This window comes from Pseudonaja textilis, chromosome 6 (genome assembly GCF_049901715.1).
Source record: "Pseudonaja textilis isolate UNSWEBS1 chromosome 6, rPseTex1.2, whole genome shotgun sequence".
NCBI lineage: Eukaryota > Metazoa > Chordata > Lepidosauria > Squamata > Elapidae > Pseudonaja > Pseudonaja textilis.
The window spans coordinates 11,682,476-11,696,135 of NC_141995.1; the positions used below are offsets into that span (position 1 = coordinate 11,682,476).

At 39.9% G+C, this 13,660-nt stretch overlaps 1 protein-coding gene across 5 annotated transcripts in view; it reads right to left on the bottom strand.

Annotated features, from left to right (window-relative positions):
• The window catches only part of MAPK10 (mitogen-activated protein kinase 10), a 217,490-nt gene that overhangs the window by 169,582 nt on the left and 34,248 nt on the right, over positions 1 to 13,660 (bottom strand). The window lies entirely within an intron of this gene.

Consider the following 13,660-nt stretch of genomic DNA (forward strand, 5'->3'; position numbering starts at 1 on the left):
GGAAGGAAGGAAGGAAGGAAGGAAGGAAGGAAGGAAGGAAGGAAGGAAGGAAGGAAGGAAGGAAGGAGGGAGGGAGGGAGGGAAGGAAGGAAGGAAGGAAGGAAGGAAGGAAGGAAGGAAGGAAGGAAGGAAGGAAGGAAGGAAGGAAGGAAGGAAGGAAGGAAGGAAGGAAGGAAGGAAGATAGATTATAATGGGAGGGAGGAAGGATCTGCCTTAGCACTTGGCCACCACAGGTGTCCCCAACATGAATGACAGCTCCACTCTGGTCCACCCTGGTCAGGTCCACCCTGACCACAGCCACTCCAGCCACACCCACCCCAGCCCCTCTAAGGTCAAACACAACCCCGATGCAGCCCACAATGAAATCAGGTTTAAAACCCCAGTCCATGGTCATATCATAACTATCCATTCCTTCCATACCTTCCTGCTGGATTCCACTGAATCCACTAGATTCTCTGTCATTACGCAGACAAGATACAGTATGTAGCATTATTGGCAATGCAGAAGTAATACAAATGCAGAAGTAACTTTCCGTGGCTGCCTTCAGGACAAGGTCCATTGGGTGTTGCCAGATGGAAAATGTAAGTTCAGAGAGCAGAGACAATAAGCATCTGCATCCCAGTCTATTTCATGCACATCCCAGTCTATTTCATATATATCAACTACCCATGTTTCCCCGAAAATGAGACCAGGTCTTATATTAATTTTTGCTCCAAAAGACAATTAGGGCTTATTTTCTGACTAGGTCTTATTTTGGGGGAAATATGGAACTGAATGCATCCATCTGGCTGATGATCTTAACTAGGGCTTATTTTGGGGTAGGGCTTACATTGCAAGCATCCTGAAAATTCATGCTAGGGCTTATTTTCTGCTTGGGTCTTAGTTTCAGGGAAACAGTACACAGAGGCCAGATTTTTAAAACTTAATATTTAAGGGAAGATAGTGAAATAAACTTTTTACTGTTGCTATTTTAGGCAACTGGAAATTGAAAACTATGCAATTACAACTTATATAGATATTTCCTTTAGACCCCCAATATCGTTTCTATTGCATATTACCTATACAGATAATCCTCGACTTACAATTGAACCCAGGGTTTCTGTTGCTAAGCAAGCCACTGATTAAATGAGTTTTGCCCCATTTTACAGTTCGTAAGTCTGGCTTCCCCATTGATTTTGTTTGTCAGAAGGTTGCAAAAAGTGATCGCATAACCTCGGGACAGTGCAACTGTCATAATACATGCCAGTTGCCGAGTGTCCAAATTTTGATCACATGATCACGGGGATGTTGTAAGGGTCATAAGGATGAAAAACATCATAAATCATTTTTTTTCAGTGCCACTGTAACTTCAAATGGTTATTAAACAAATGGTTGTAAGTCAAGGACTACCGGAATTAATAATACTAAAATAATGTCAGTTACATTAGTCAGTTGAAGAAAGTGTAGGAAATTTTGGAGTTGCTGAAACAGAAAAAGAACCCAGCCAGAACTGAAGATTTAAAGAAAGGGGGAGAAAATAGCAAAACAATTGAGAAAGGAAACTTAACCACAAAGACAAGTTTTCATCCTTCTTTTTATTGCACTTGAAAAACTCAGTGGCATATAGGAAAATAGGATACTGTAAACTTGATGTTTAACAAACTCAGTGTCACTGAAATATTTCTAGTGAAAATAGTCAACAATGAATCACACAGTGTTAAAATCTGCCAGAATCTATACTCTACATTTTGATGGCAGAAAGAGGAATGTTGTCAGCCTTGGAAGCCATTTTTTACTTGGAAGCTTTGTCCGTGCCACATTCAGTGCCTGGGAATTTGGGAGGGGGGATGTCATAATGAGGTAGAAGATTAGACTCAACAACATTCTTTCTCAGTGAGTCAAGGACATGTTGCCCTGCACCTGGAGGGGAGTGACTGGAAGTCTCCAGTTGGGACGAAGATTTGATTGGGCCATGGGATGGACTGATGGGTGCAGAGGATGGATCTTTGATTTTCTTTTGGGAAGGGGAAATCCGGAACTCTCAGTTTTGGGTTTTCTCAGAGGTGCCAATATGACAACTCTAATAAAATGGAACTTTGAGGAAATGTTTCTCTTGGAGTTTATTGGTTTGGAGTTGGTTAGTTGAAACACCGACAAAAGTAAGGAAACCAAATGATTTTGTATTAAAGTTATTCACAAACACATTCACACAACTCTCTTCTTTCAGAATGACTTATTTCTCAATGGGTTTAGAACTACAGTATAGATGCATTATGCAATCTCATTAATTATGGCCTCTAATGGAAGCATTCTGCATTAAGGGGGAAAAATTCTATGTATATTAAATGCAACGATGCTTCTAATTTGGCCCTTGATTTCGAATAGAAGAGGATGTGTGTCTTCACTGTGCCTCCATCGTTCTCTTTAGCTGGCTTCTGTGAGCCGTCTGTGCAAATCTTTAAGAACAGAGGACAATCTCTCTGATTCTGCATTAGTCAGACTTCCTTTTGGCTAGAGTAAATCTAATTAGACTTACTCTATAAAGTGCCCATAATTGAGTTGGATGGCAACAGGAAACAGTCTGTACTGAAAATGTAGCACACAGAAACTCTTCAAATGAACTGGCACTGTAAAACGATGATTGACTATCCTTTCCACAAGGTTGATGGCAAGATCCTGTATGTAAATGGCCTACTTCTAAGTATGTGTAATAAAATAGAATAGAGTAGAGTAGAGTAGAGTAGAGTAGAGTAGAGTAGAGTAGAGTAGAGTAGAACACAACACAACACAACAACAGAACAACAGAACAACAGAACAACAGAACAGAATAGGATTGGAAGGGACCTTGGAGGTCTTCAAGTCCAACTGCTTAGGCAAGAAATCCTACACCATTTCAGATAAATTGTTATGCAATCTCTTCTTTAAAACTACCATTCTTGGAGCACCTAGAACTTCTGGAGGCAAGTTGTTCCATTGATTAATTTTTCTCTGATAGGAATTTTTTCCATATTTTTAGGTTGATTCTCTCCTTGATTTCCATCTATTGCTTCTTCTCCTGCCATCAGGTGCTTTGGAGAATAGATTGACCCTGTCTTCTTTGTGGCAGCCTCTGAGACATAGGAACACTGGTATTATGTCAGTCCTAATCCTTCTTTTCACTAAACTAGACATATCCAGTTCCAGCAACCATTCTTTATACGTTTTAGCCTCCAGTCCCCTAATCATCTTTGTTACTTTTCTCTGCACTCTTTTCTAGAGTCTTTTTTACATTGTGGCGACAAAAACTGGATGCGTATTCCAACTTACCAAGGCATTATAAATCTTGATTCTATTCTAGCCCTCTGTTTATGCAGCCTAGAATTGTGTTGGCTTTTTTGGCAGCTGCAGCACGCTGCTGGCCCATATTTAAATAATTGTCCACTAGGACTCCAAGATCCCTCTCACAGTTACTACTGTTGAGCAAGGTACCACATGTAATGTATCTGTGCATTTTGCTTTTCTTGCCTAAATCATTATCATAGACTTTGGCCCAGTTACTATTCTACAGCCTAATCTACTTTATGGAATTGCTCTTATACAATGTAGATCCCCAATGTTCACCATCTTTAGTTCTCACTGTAAGACACAATACAAATAAAACAATAGCATCACCTCCCAGGTGTGATTCCACACCATAGGGAAATAACATGTAAAGAGGACATCATTCCATCTCTATTAGATCCATTACTGATCCTCATGCAACCATTGTAAAAGTTTGAATGCCTAGTGTAGGATCAATTTGAATAATCAGATTGGTTGTTCTCAAACTGCACAAATTGGAAATTTCTCTACAATATGCAGAAACAACTTTTTCCAAATCAGTCCAAAACTCTGAATTGATCTGATTCAAATTATATTCAATTCACTGGGCTAATAGGCACTAATTTTCTCTAAATCAAATCACATGTTGCTTGATTGCGCAATTTAATGTATGTTGCTTCAACTAAGTATAGTACTTGCGCTGCCAGTTGTAAGGAATGTCTAAAGTATGTTTCGTTTCCACACTTTAATTTTTCTTTATTAAATATGAGAACATATTCAATCCATGTTGCTAATAATCTTTTCTAACTTAGATACCCTGAAAACTCTATAATTTATTTAATTATTCATAATTAACTGAAATAAATTTCATTATTCAATTTCCTTCTTGTCTTTCTCTTCTTTAAAATGTATAATTAAATAAAGTATACAATAGAACTGCAAAAAAAGTCTAATTAAAAATAGGGCGGGAGGGAGGGAGGAAGGAAGGAAGGAAGGAAGGAAATTGTCTTTCCTGATTTAGACATCTATCCAGTTTGAGACAGACTGAAAAATCAACTGCTTAAGAGACTCCTGTCATGTTAGCAGTATAATTAATGAAAGTAAGCCAGTTTGGAGAAGCAAAGAAAAAAGCTATCCATTTATATATCTTTTCTAGCTATACAAATGGATAGCTAGAATTATCCTTTTCTAGCAAAGGCAGATAAAATATTCCCCAGACACAAACAAACACAACAGAACAATGACAAAGAAGGAGGGAAACTCTAAACATAGATTCAGCAACACCGTAACTGGATAATATAAGCATCACGACAGCTAAGTTGAAATAAGGTTCACTTTCACTTGTTATTCCATTGACAGGCAAATCTACAATGGTCCCCCAAATACTTGTTATTTTTGTTTATTCATAATAGGAGATGAGGAGGGAGGATGCTGAATTTATTTATCATGCAGGTGGATAGAGCACCCAATGCACGATGATACTTCAAGCTGGAAGGGGTTAGATATTGTAAAGAAAACAAACAGAAGCCTGAGGTTCATTAAAAAGGATTTTTATGTTCATGCTGCACACTGCAAGGTTCTCAGAACAGGCGGTCCTTGACTTACGACCACAATTAAGCCTAAAATGTCTGCTGCTAAGCGAGGCAGATGTTAAGAGAGTTTTGCCCCATTTTATTACCTTTTATACTGCAGTTGTTAAATGAATCCCTGCAGTTAATACAGGTACTCCTCAATTTATGGCCAGAATTGAGCCCAACATTTATGTTGTTAAGTGAGAAATTTGTTAAGTGAGTCTTGCCCCACTTTGTTAAGTGAATCACTGCAGTTGTTAAATTAGGTGAATCTGGCTTCCCCATTGACTTGTTCACAGAAGGGCCCTAGGACACTGCAACCGTCATAAATGTGAGTCAGTGGTCAAGTATAACCAAATGTACATCATGCAATGGTCCTAAATGTGAAAAATGGTCACAAGTAATTCTTTTCAGTGCTGTTGTAACTTTGAACGGTCACTGAATGAAGTGTTGTAAGTCAAGGACTACCTGTAATATGGTTGTTAAGTGAATCTGGCTTCCCCATTGACCTTGTTCATCAGAAGGCCGCTAAAGGGGATCACATGACTCGGGGGGGAGGCAGGAGGAGAGACTTCAATCATCACAAATATGAGCCAATTGCCAAGCACCCAAATTGTTATCATGTGACCAGGGGCGGCTGGAATGGCCACTAAATAAGAAGTTGTAAGTCAAGGACTGCCTGTATCTCTAGAGGAGGAATTTTGTGGGGTGGCACTGAGCCCCCTGCAGGGGTATAGGGAACAGCAAAGAAGCTACCTATGCTGGAATTCTGCTACTAGCCCTCTAAGACTAGGCTGGGTCTAAGGCTGGGTCTCCAACCTTGGCAACTTCAAGACTTGTGGGTTTCAATTCCTAGAATTCAAAGCTGGCTGAGGAATTCTGGGAGTTGGAGTCCACAGGTCTTCCAGTTGCCAAGGCGTTCTGACTCAGCCTTAGCAGAAGCAAGAAAGAGACTCCTTGTCATGAAAAACCTCTCTTGTATTCACCTCTTGTGAATTAATGGCACTCACCCACCGAAAAGTCCAGACAATAGTCCTCTAAAGAGTTAACGGCAGCAACAGACTATATCAGTTGCTTGCAATAATTGCAAGAGGCCGTGAGTTCCCAGCTAAAAGGCTGCAAATTATGTTCTGGCAAGCAGTCTCTGTGGCAGGAAACACAATGAGCGAAATCTGCACAAAGATGAACTGTTGTCTCCTATGACAACCACTCCCCTTTCCTTCTATTTATTCCCCAGCCAGGGAGGGGCCATTCAGCATCCATATATTCATTGATTCCCGAGTCCACTCCCTGTGCTTCGTTGTTCCCCTCTCCTAACAGCTCTGTGCATACCTGTGTCTGGAATAGGGCCCGGCTGCTCTTCCTCCTCACTCATATCAGCCTCCAAAGACAGCTGCCTCTCCAGTGGCTGGGAAATGTCAGAAGGCCCTGGCTCTATCTCTGCATCCAACACAGAGCATCCACTAGAGCCTTCCCCAGACTCCAGAACTCGCCCAAACCTCCTCATCGTCCAATTCTGCCACCAGCTCCACTGGCAGCTGGCAGGCCTCAACACAGGGTTGGAGACCCCTGCTCTAAGAAAATCCCTATTGGCCACCCCCTCCCACATTCCTCCCAATTTAAGGAGGGCCACTGAGAGTGCCTTGATCCCTAGAGTCAATGTTGTTGAAACATTGTTGAAGCAAAGTGCCGGAGCCTCCTGGATAGTAGGGAAATATTCAATTTCAAATTCCCTGAAGGAAGGCTATAGCGAAAACATTTTCTCAAAGGTGATGCAGTTTTAATGAAATTGCTATTTCGATTGTAAAGCCATTCTCTTGAAAAATATGCCCAATTGGATATACTCAACGTATTCCGGGAGCTAGGAAAAAGAAAACTCTAGTGTGGGGATCGTTATTTACATTCCAGCTAAAATGTTAGGCGTCAGCAGTTGTTGTTGATAATAAAGTTTAGAATGTAAATGATAAAAAATAATAAAAACAACAAGCATTTGATGCCGTTTTGCTATTGAACCACTGAAAAAGAAGAATGTTCTGCAGAATGTTTTGAGAAGGGGCTTTTTGGACAGAATAACTAATTTTTTAAAATTGTTAGCATGAAGAGTTTGTATTTTTCTCTCGGTATTCAAGCATGCATAATACGCTGCAACGGAAAACTACCATTTAATTGCCAGAAATCGCAGCAGAATTCCCATACCACTGCTACCCCCTTATATATGAGCTAAATAAAGTCTCCCCTTGAGTAAAGTTTAACACATGGTGACTTTGAGTACTGCTTTCATGGCAACAACATGGAAAAAGTTTTGCCACTGCCTTATGTTCTTTCAATGTTACAGGCAGGGGTGGGCTGCTACCAGTTTGCCCCAGTTTGAGCAAACCAGTAGCTAATTTTATCATTTTTAATGACCGGTTCAGCAAACAGGTAAATCCCACCCCTGGCTGCCCATCCCCTTCCAGGAGTCCCCACATGGCCCATTTTGGATGTCAGATAAGTACAGGGCCCTTGCGGAGGCTCAGGGAGGACAAAAAATGGGCCTCTGGGATGCTCCAGAAATTCCGGCCTCTGGAGCCCAAGGAGGCTGTTTTCACCCTCCTGGAGGGTCAAGGAAAGCCTCCTGAGCCTGGGGAGGGTGAAAAACAGGCCTCTCAGAAGTTCTGGAAGGCCGGAACAAGCCCATTTCTGGCCTCCAGGGGGCCTCTGGAGCCCAAGGAGGCTGTTTTCACCCTCCTGGAGGGTCAAGGAAAGCCTCCTGAGCCTGGGGAGGGTGAAAAAAGGCCTCTCAGAAGTTCTGGAAGGCCGGAAACAAGCCCATTTCTGGCCTCCAGGGGCCTCTGGAGCCCAGGAGGCTGTTTTCACCTCCTGGAGGGTCAAGGAAAGCCTCCTGAGCCTGGGGAGGGTGAAAACAGGCCTCTCAGAAGTTCTGGAAGGCCGGAAACAAGCCCATTTCTGGCCTCCAGGGGACCTCTGGAGCCCAAGGAGGCTGTTTTCACCCTCCTGGAGGCGAGCCTGGGGAGCGTGAAAACAGGCCTCTCAGAAGTTCTGGAAGGCCGGAAACAAGCCCATTTCTGGCCTCCAGGGGGCCTCTGGAGCCCAGGGAGGCTGTTTTCACCCTCCTGGAGGGTCAAGGAAAGCCTCCTGAGCCTGGGGAGCGTGAAAAACAGGCCTCTCAGAAGTTCTGGAAGGCCGGAAACAAGCCCATTTCTGGCCTCCAGAGGGCCTCTGGAGCCCAAGGAGGCTGTTTTCACCCTCCTGGAGGCTCAAGGAAAGCCTCCTGAGCCTGGGGAGGGTGAAAAAAGGCCTCTCAGAAGTTCTGGAAGGCCGGAAACAAGCCCATTTCTGGCCTCCAGAGGGCCTCTGGAGCCCAGGGAGGCTGTTTTCGCCCTCCTGGAGGCTCAAGGAAAGCCTACGGAGCCTGGGGAGGGCAAAAATGTCCCCACCACCATGGTGCAGGAGGCTTATTAGGCCACACCCACCATGGCCATGCCCACCCAGCAAATGGGCAGAGAACCAGTCGCTAAAATTTTTGAAGCCCACCCCTGGTTATGGGTTGAAACAAAAGAAAGACCAAGAGTTTTTCTTCCCACACAGATGCAGAAAAACCTGGCATCTGTTAAAGAGTAGAACAGTGTTTCTCAACCTTGGTAATTTGAAGGTATATAATAAGTAGAATACTATTAGGGAGAGGAAATGGTTCTAAGTTCATCATTGATTTTCTAGACAAATGTGGAAATTGATATAGAAACTGAAGCACTTTTATTAACATTCTTAATTAATTTTAGACATATTTCCTGATTTTGAAAGTGCTTGTTGACATAATTTTCTTCTTTTTTAATCATGAGAAGCAGAACATTGCTTTTTCCTGTCTTCTTTTAACCTTCAGTGAGAGATCTTCTTAACTTCCAAAAATCAACATGTTACTCCTAGTCCAATTTCTACTTCTTCTAGTCCAGTATTTCATTATATATTTTTCATGGGAGCGAAACAACAACAATTGACAATATGCAACCTTGATGTGGTCCTTCCCTAATTTCAAAACATTTGATTTCTCCACTGTGCATTCTAAGTGTTGCTTCCTAGTCATCATACAAAGTCCTCAGTAGATAGATAAGGTGGCTTGGAACAAACTCAAACATAAAGAATAAATGAAAGAAAATATATGTGTTTTTGGAATTCTTTTGAATATTATTCTTCAGAGGTTAGCAATATCACGTGTGACCTTGCCTCTTTTAAATCTAGCTTGTTTGCCTGGGAGTTCTAGTTTCATATAGTCTCTTGCTAACATGCAACATAGTTGTTCGGTGCCTGAATTTTCTTAAGTACTCTCCATTTTTTGGTACTGGAATATAAACTGATATTTTTTATATAGTCTCTTGGCTACTGCTGTTTTTTTCCCCCCTATGTCTGCTTACAAACTGCATGTATTATTTTAACTCCACCACTTTTAAGATTTCAAAAAGTTCTACTAGTCATTCAGGAAATCCTGCCATTCTAGTTTTTGGATTAAAGCAATAAGAATGAGTATGGCAACTGGAATACTTTACTGAACATAACTACAATATGTTTTCAGTTATAAAGATTCTCATGTTCAATAGCAGTTTAACAGTAATAGCAACAGCACTTAGACTTATATACTGCTTCATAATGCTTCACAGCTCTCTACCATGCGGCTTACAAAGTCAGCATATTGCTCCCAACAATCTTGATCCTCATTTTACCAATCTCAGAAGGAGGGAGGGCTGAGTCAACCTTGAGCCGTTCAGGATCGAACTGCTGGCAGTCAGCAGAATTAGCCTGCAACACTGCATTCTAACCATTCTAACCACCAGAGCTCTAATAAAGACAAAGTAAATTAAGATATATAATATATGTGTTCTTTCTGTTGCTTTGGAAAGTCCCACTATGATAAAAAAAAAAAAAAATCCAGACCCTGCCATTTCAGTACAGTTTGACAACTTCTATTGGAAACAATCAGAAATACACATCAATCTATGTGTAGGGATAAATCAAATTTATTACACAAATCAAGTTGTGAAGGCGTGCAATTAATAGAGAACATCCATGTGAACTGAAATCCATTTATTGATTACGGTCTACCTCTGACATAAATATTGTAAAGACTGAATACTATAACTTTTCTAACATTCAAAAAGTAATGATAATAATTACAATGCTGCCTTGATACCCAGCTCCTTTGAAACTCATCAAATTTGGTCCTCAACATATTTTGATGCAGAAATTTTGTCCCAGTTCATCTTGTTTGTTTGGTACTCAGTGTACAGGCTACAACTAGTTATTGTCTGTTGCTCACTATGTTATTCTTTGTGGGTGGAAATTGTTTGGTACGGACCATTTCTGGTACTCTCCACATCTCCCAGAACTAATTAATGATTAATACTGAGGTACTTTTAAAATAAGAACAGCCTAAATTCAATCATTCTGTGAAAGGTATCTGAAGAAAGAATAAGTCAAACTCCTGAAATTTATTATTATTTGTTTGTTTTAAATTTATTGGCTTCCAAACTCTAGTGTACTGGTTTACTTTTTATTTGGTTAGTTTTTGCTTTTTGTTTGTATACATAAACTATACAAACATGTGCTAAGCATCATTTATCATTTATTTATGGCCCCAAACATATGCCATGTTTAAACCTTTCTTTTTAATAACAGCTCTCTAGATTCAAAGCAGCCAATGAATTTTCATTGATAATCAGATTATGAGACGGTAGAAACCTTGCATCAAGATGTGGTTAGAATTCTATTTAATATAGAGATTAAACCCGAAATTTAAATTTACTGTGCATTTAATTGGCATAGCGATCATCTCTTTTTTTTTTAGGAGTAGGTTTACTGATAAGAGAGGATCCCTGTTGATGAATTTCAGTAAAGTTTATCTACCTACCACATAAATCAATATATTGTAAAGGACACAAAGTGAAACAGAACAATTGTGCCCTATCGCCACAGTTGCTCATCCACGCATGATTGATCATCATCTAGCCTTCAAGTAAAAACAGTTGAACTGTTTCAAAACAGGAATTAATATTCAAGGGGAGACACAGCCGTTCTCTTGGATCAGGAAATCTGGAAGACAGGCGTTTGGCAGCCTTGCACAGAGTTCACTGCCGATGTCAGACAATTTCAAAAGAACAAACAAAGCATCCTTTCTTGTCACCATAGAAGCAGAATGTGTACCATGGAGAAGGGTGGCGGAAGAGAGGATGCTAAAAAGAAATAAAGTATAAAGTAGGGTAATTCTCCTAGCAAGATGCATGTCATGAAAGTGTGTGTTTGGGTGGATCTCATATCCTACTATCTCGTTCATTCTTTTATACGTATATGTTATAATAACATAACACAACATATAATAGTATGTAGAGCAGTAGTTCTCAACCTGTGATTTGAGTCAAACAAATAAATAAGGTATAAACCTTACAATGTCACACTCTACATAATAAAAAGTTTGGGAGAAGAACCCTAGGCTCATGCACTCCCAAATTAAAAATTGGACACACCATTCTTCTTTTTCCTTTCCCTTCCTATTTCCATGTCTACTTTCTATTTTTTAGTTAAAGAAAAATTATAAAGAAAGAAAGAGATGAAGTTCCCAGTTGAAGTAGGATCCGGGCTTCTTCGAAGAATCAGTGAAAGGCCTATTGATAAGTATACAAGCACATAACAAAGGTATAATTAAATGGGAAAATTGGGACTCAATTGTTTGGAGGACATAATTTTCCCTTGGCAGGTTGAATGAAACTATGGGGATTTGCACACCAGTCAAATAATAAGCAGCCTTGTATACCATATTATTTATATACCCCAAGACTGTGATATTGATATGTTGACTTCTTTTGAAATTATCAGTGGCTTCCATGGGCTTAGGCAGATGTTTTCATATTATCTACCCCTTAGGTTTTGTTTTTTTTTCAATAGATAGAGATATGACTTCTCACATCTTTTGCACACAATCAACTTGTGTACCATGTATATGAAAGCCTATGGTAATAATTTCTGATCATCACCTAGGTTTCATGGAATCCTGCTGCTACAGCCGGCATAAGAAAAAAAAAACATTAGTTCTGTCCAGTTGTCCAGCACCAAAGTGATGGAAGAAAACTCACTTCACACTTAAGATGTTGCCTTAAATTCAGTGACAAAAAATATTATCTTTTTGTACAATTGTGATGCCTTGGTCACATTAAAAACGCTTTGCAGCTGCAATCTTATTTTTTCAGCCTGCTGGTATTTTCCTCTGCAGTGTCAGATAAGACCATTTGCTTTCCCAAATTCTGAAACTGCTCATCCACTCAGTAAGAGTTGCTGTTTTTCATTGCCATCATTTTCAGCGCAGCCAGCTGCATTCTATTGGTAAATGAAGCATTCTGTCTCTAGTTTGTAACACACCTCAGCTCATTAGGTGTGAAAAGCTTTCTTTGTAAAAATGCGAAATATTAATCACAGCCATTTGCCTTCCAGTCTCAAGAGGCTGTTACTGCAGTTAAATTTCTTCCTCTATCATAGTTTCAGAATGAGGCAGGATACAAATAAGATATATCCGTCCAATCAAACACTGGTCCAGTTACTTCACAACATTCTAAATCCCAATAAAAAGCATCTGTTTATCACATCTTTTTTCCAAGGTGCTCACGAGGGTACCAATGAAGTATTATCTCATTTATCACAATCAAGGAAGTGAATGAAGGAAGAACCACTGTGATTTCAGCAAGAATTCTTGACTCAGTCCAACCAAATCTCCCAGGGATCCAGGAGATAATTTTCAAAGACTGAATGACGGATTCTCAAAGCAATTAGAAAATAAGATTGATGTCTACCTTTTAGGTGCTTCCACATCTGTTAATTGAATAAAGCTAGCATAATCAGGAACTTAGTGCATTTTTAATTAGAATTAGAATTAGAAGAACTTTATTGTCACTGTACAAGTACAACGAAACTGTGGATGCACTCCAGCAACTGTTCGCACTACAATAAAACCAAAGCACTTAAAAATGAAGATACGAAAGATAGAGTACCCATGTCTCCATTTGCAATTTGAGAGTACAATATCTACGAATATACACAAAATATACATCCAACACTGACTGTAACACTTAGCTGAGTATAATACACAAGAGATGGATTGTACTGTAATACGTTATTATACATCTGAATGGGGTATTGAGATTTCACATCTTTTCACATCTTAATGAGGTAGTGACTTCGTGTTTGTTAAGTGATGTACATAACAATAACATATTTTAAAACCCTCATGAAATTATAAGATTAAGTCATAAACATAAGAAATAATGACTTGAATCAGGGTTTGTTTTTTGCCATTTAACAGAATAACAGAAGTGGAAGGGACCTTGGAGGTCTTCTAGTCCAACCTCTTGCTCAAGTAGAAAACCCCATACACCACTTCAGAAAATAGTTGTCTCTTCTTAAAATCCTCCTGTGTTGGAAGACCCACAACTTCTGGAGTCAAGTTGTTCTACTGATTGTTTTAATTGTCAAGAAATTTCTCCTTATTTCTAGGTTGGTTCTCTCCTTGATTAGTTTCCACCCATTGCTTCTTGCCCTGCCTTCAGCTGCTTCGGAGAATAGGTTGACCCATTCTTCTTTGTAGAAGCTCCTTGACAGGGCTATAATTTTTGGAGGAGGACTCATCCTACTTCCCAAACATTACCTACAATGCCTTGCATGCTGTTACCTACTTAAGCCTATCAAATTTTGATAATTATCAATATTAACTCTCAGTCACCACCTAGATAGGCTTTCCTTGGGATGATCTGCCCCCATAAAGCTTTCAGATATT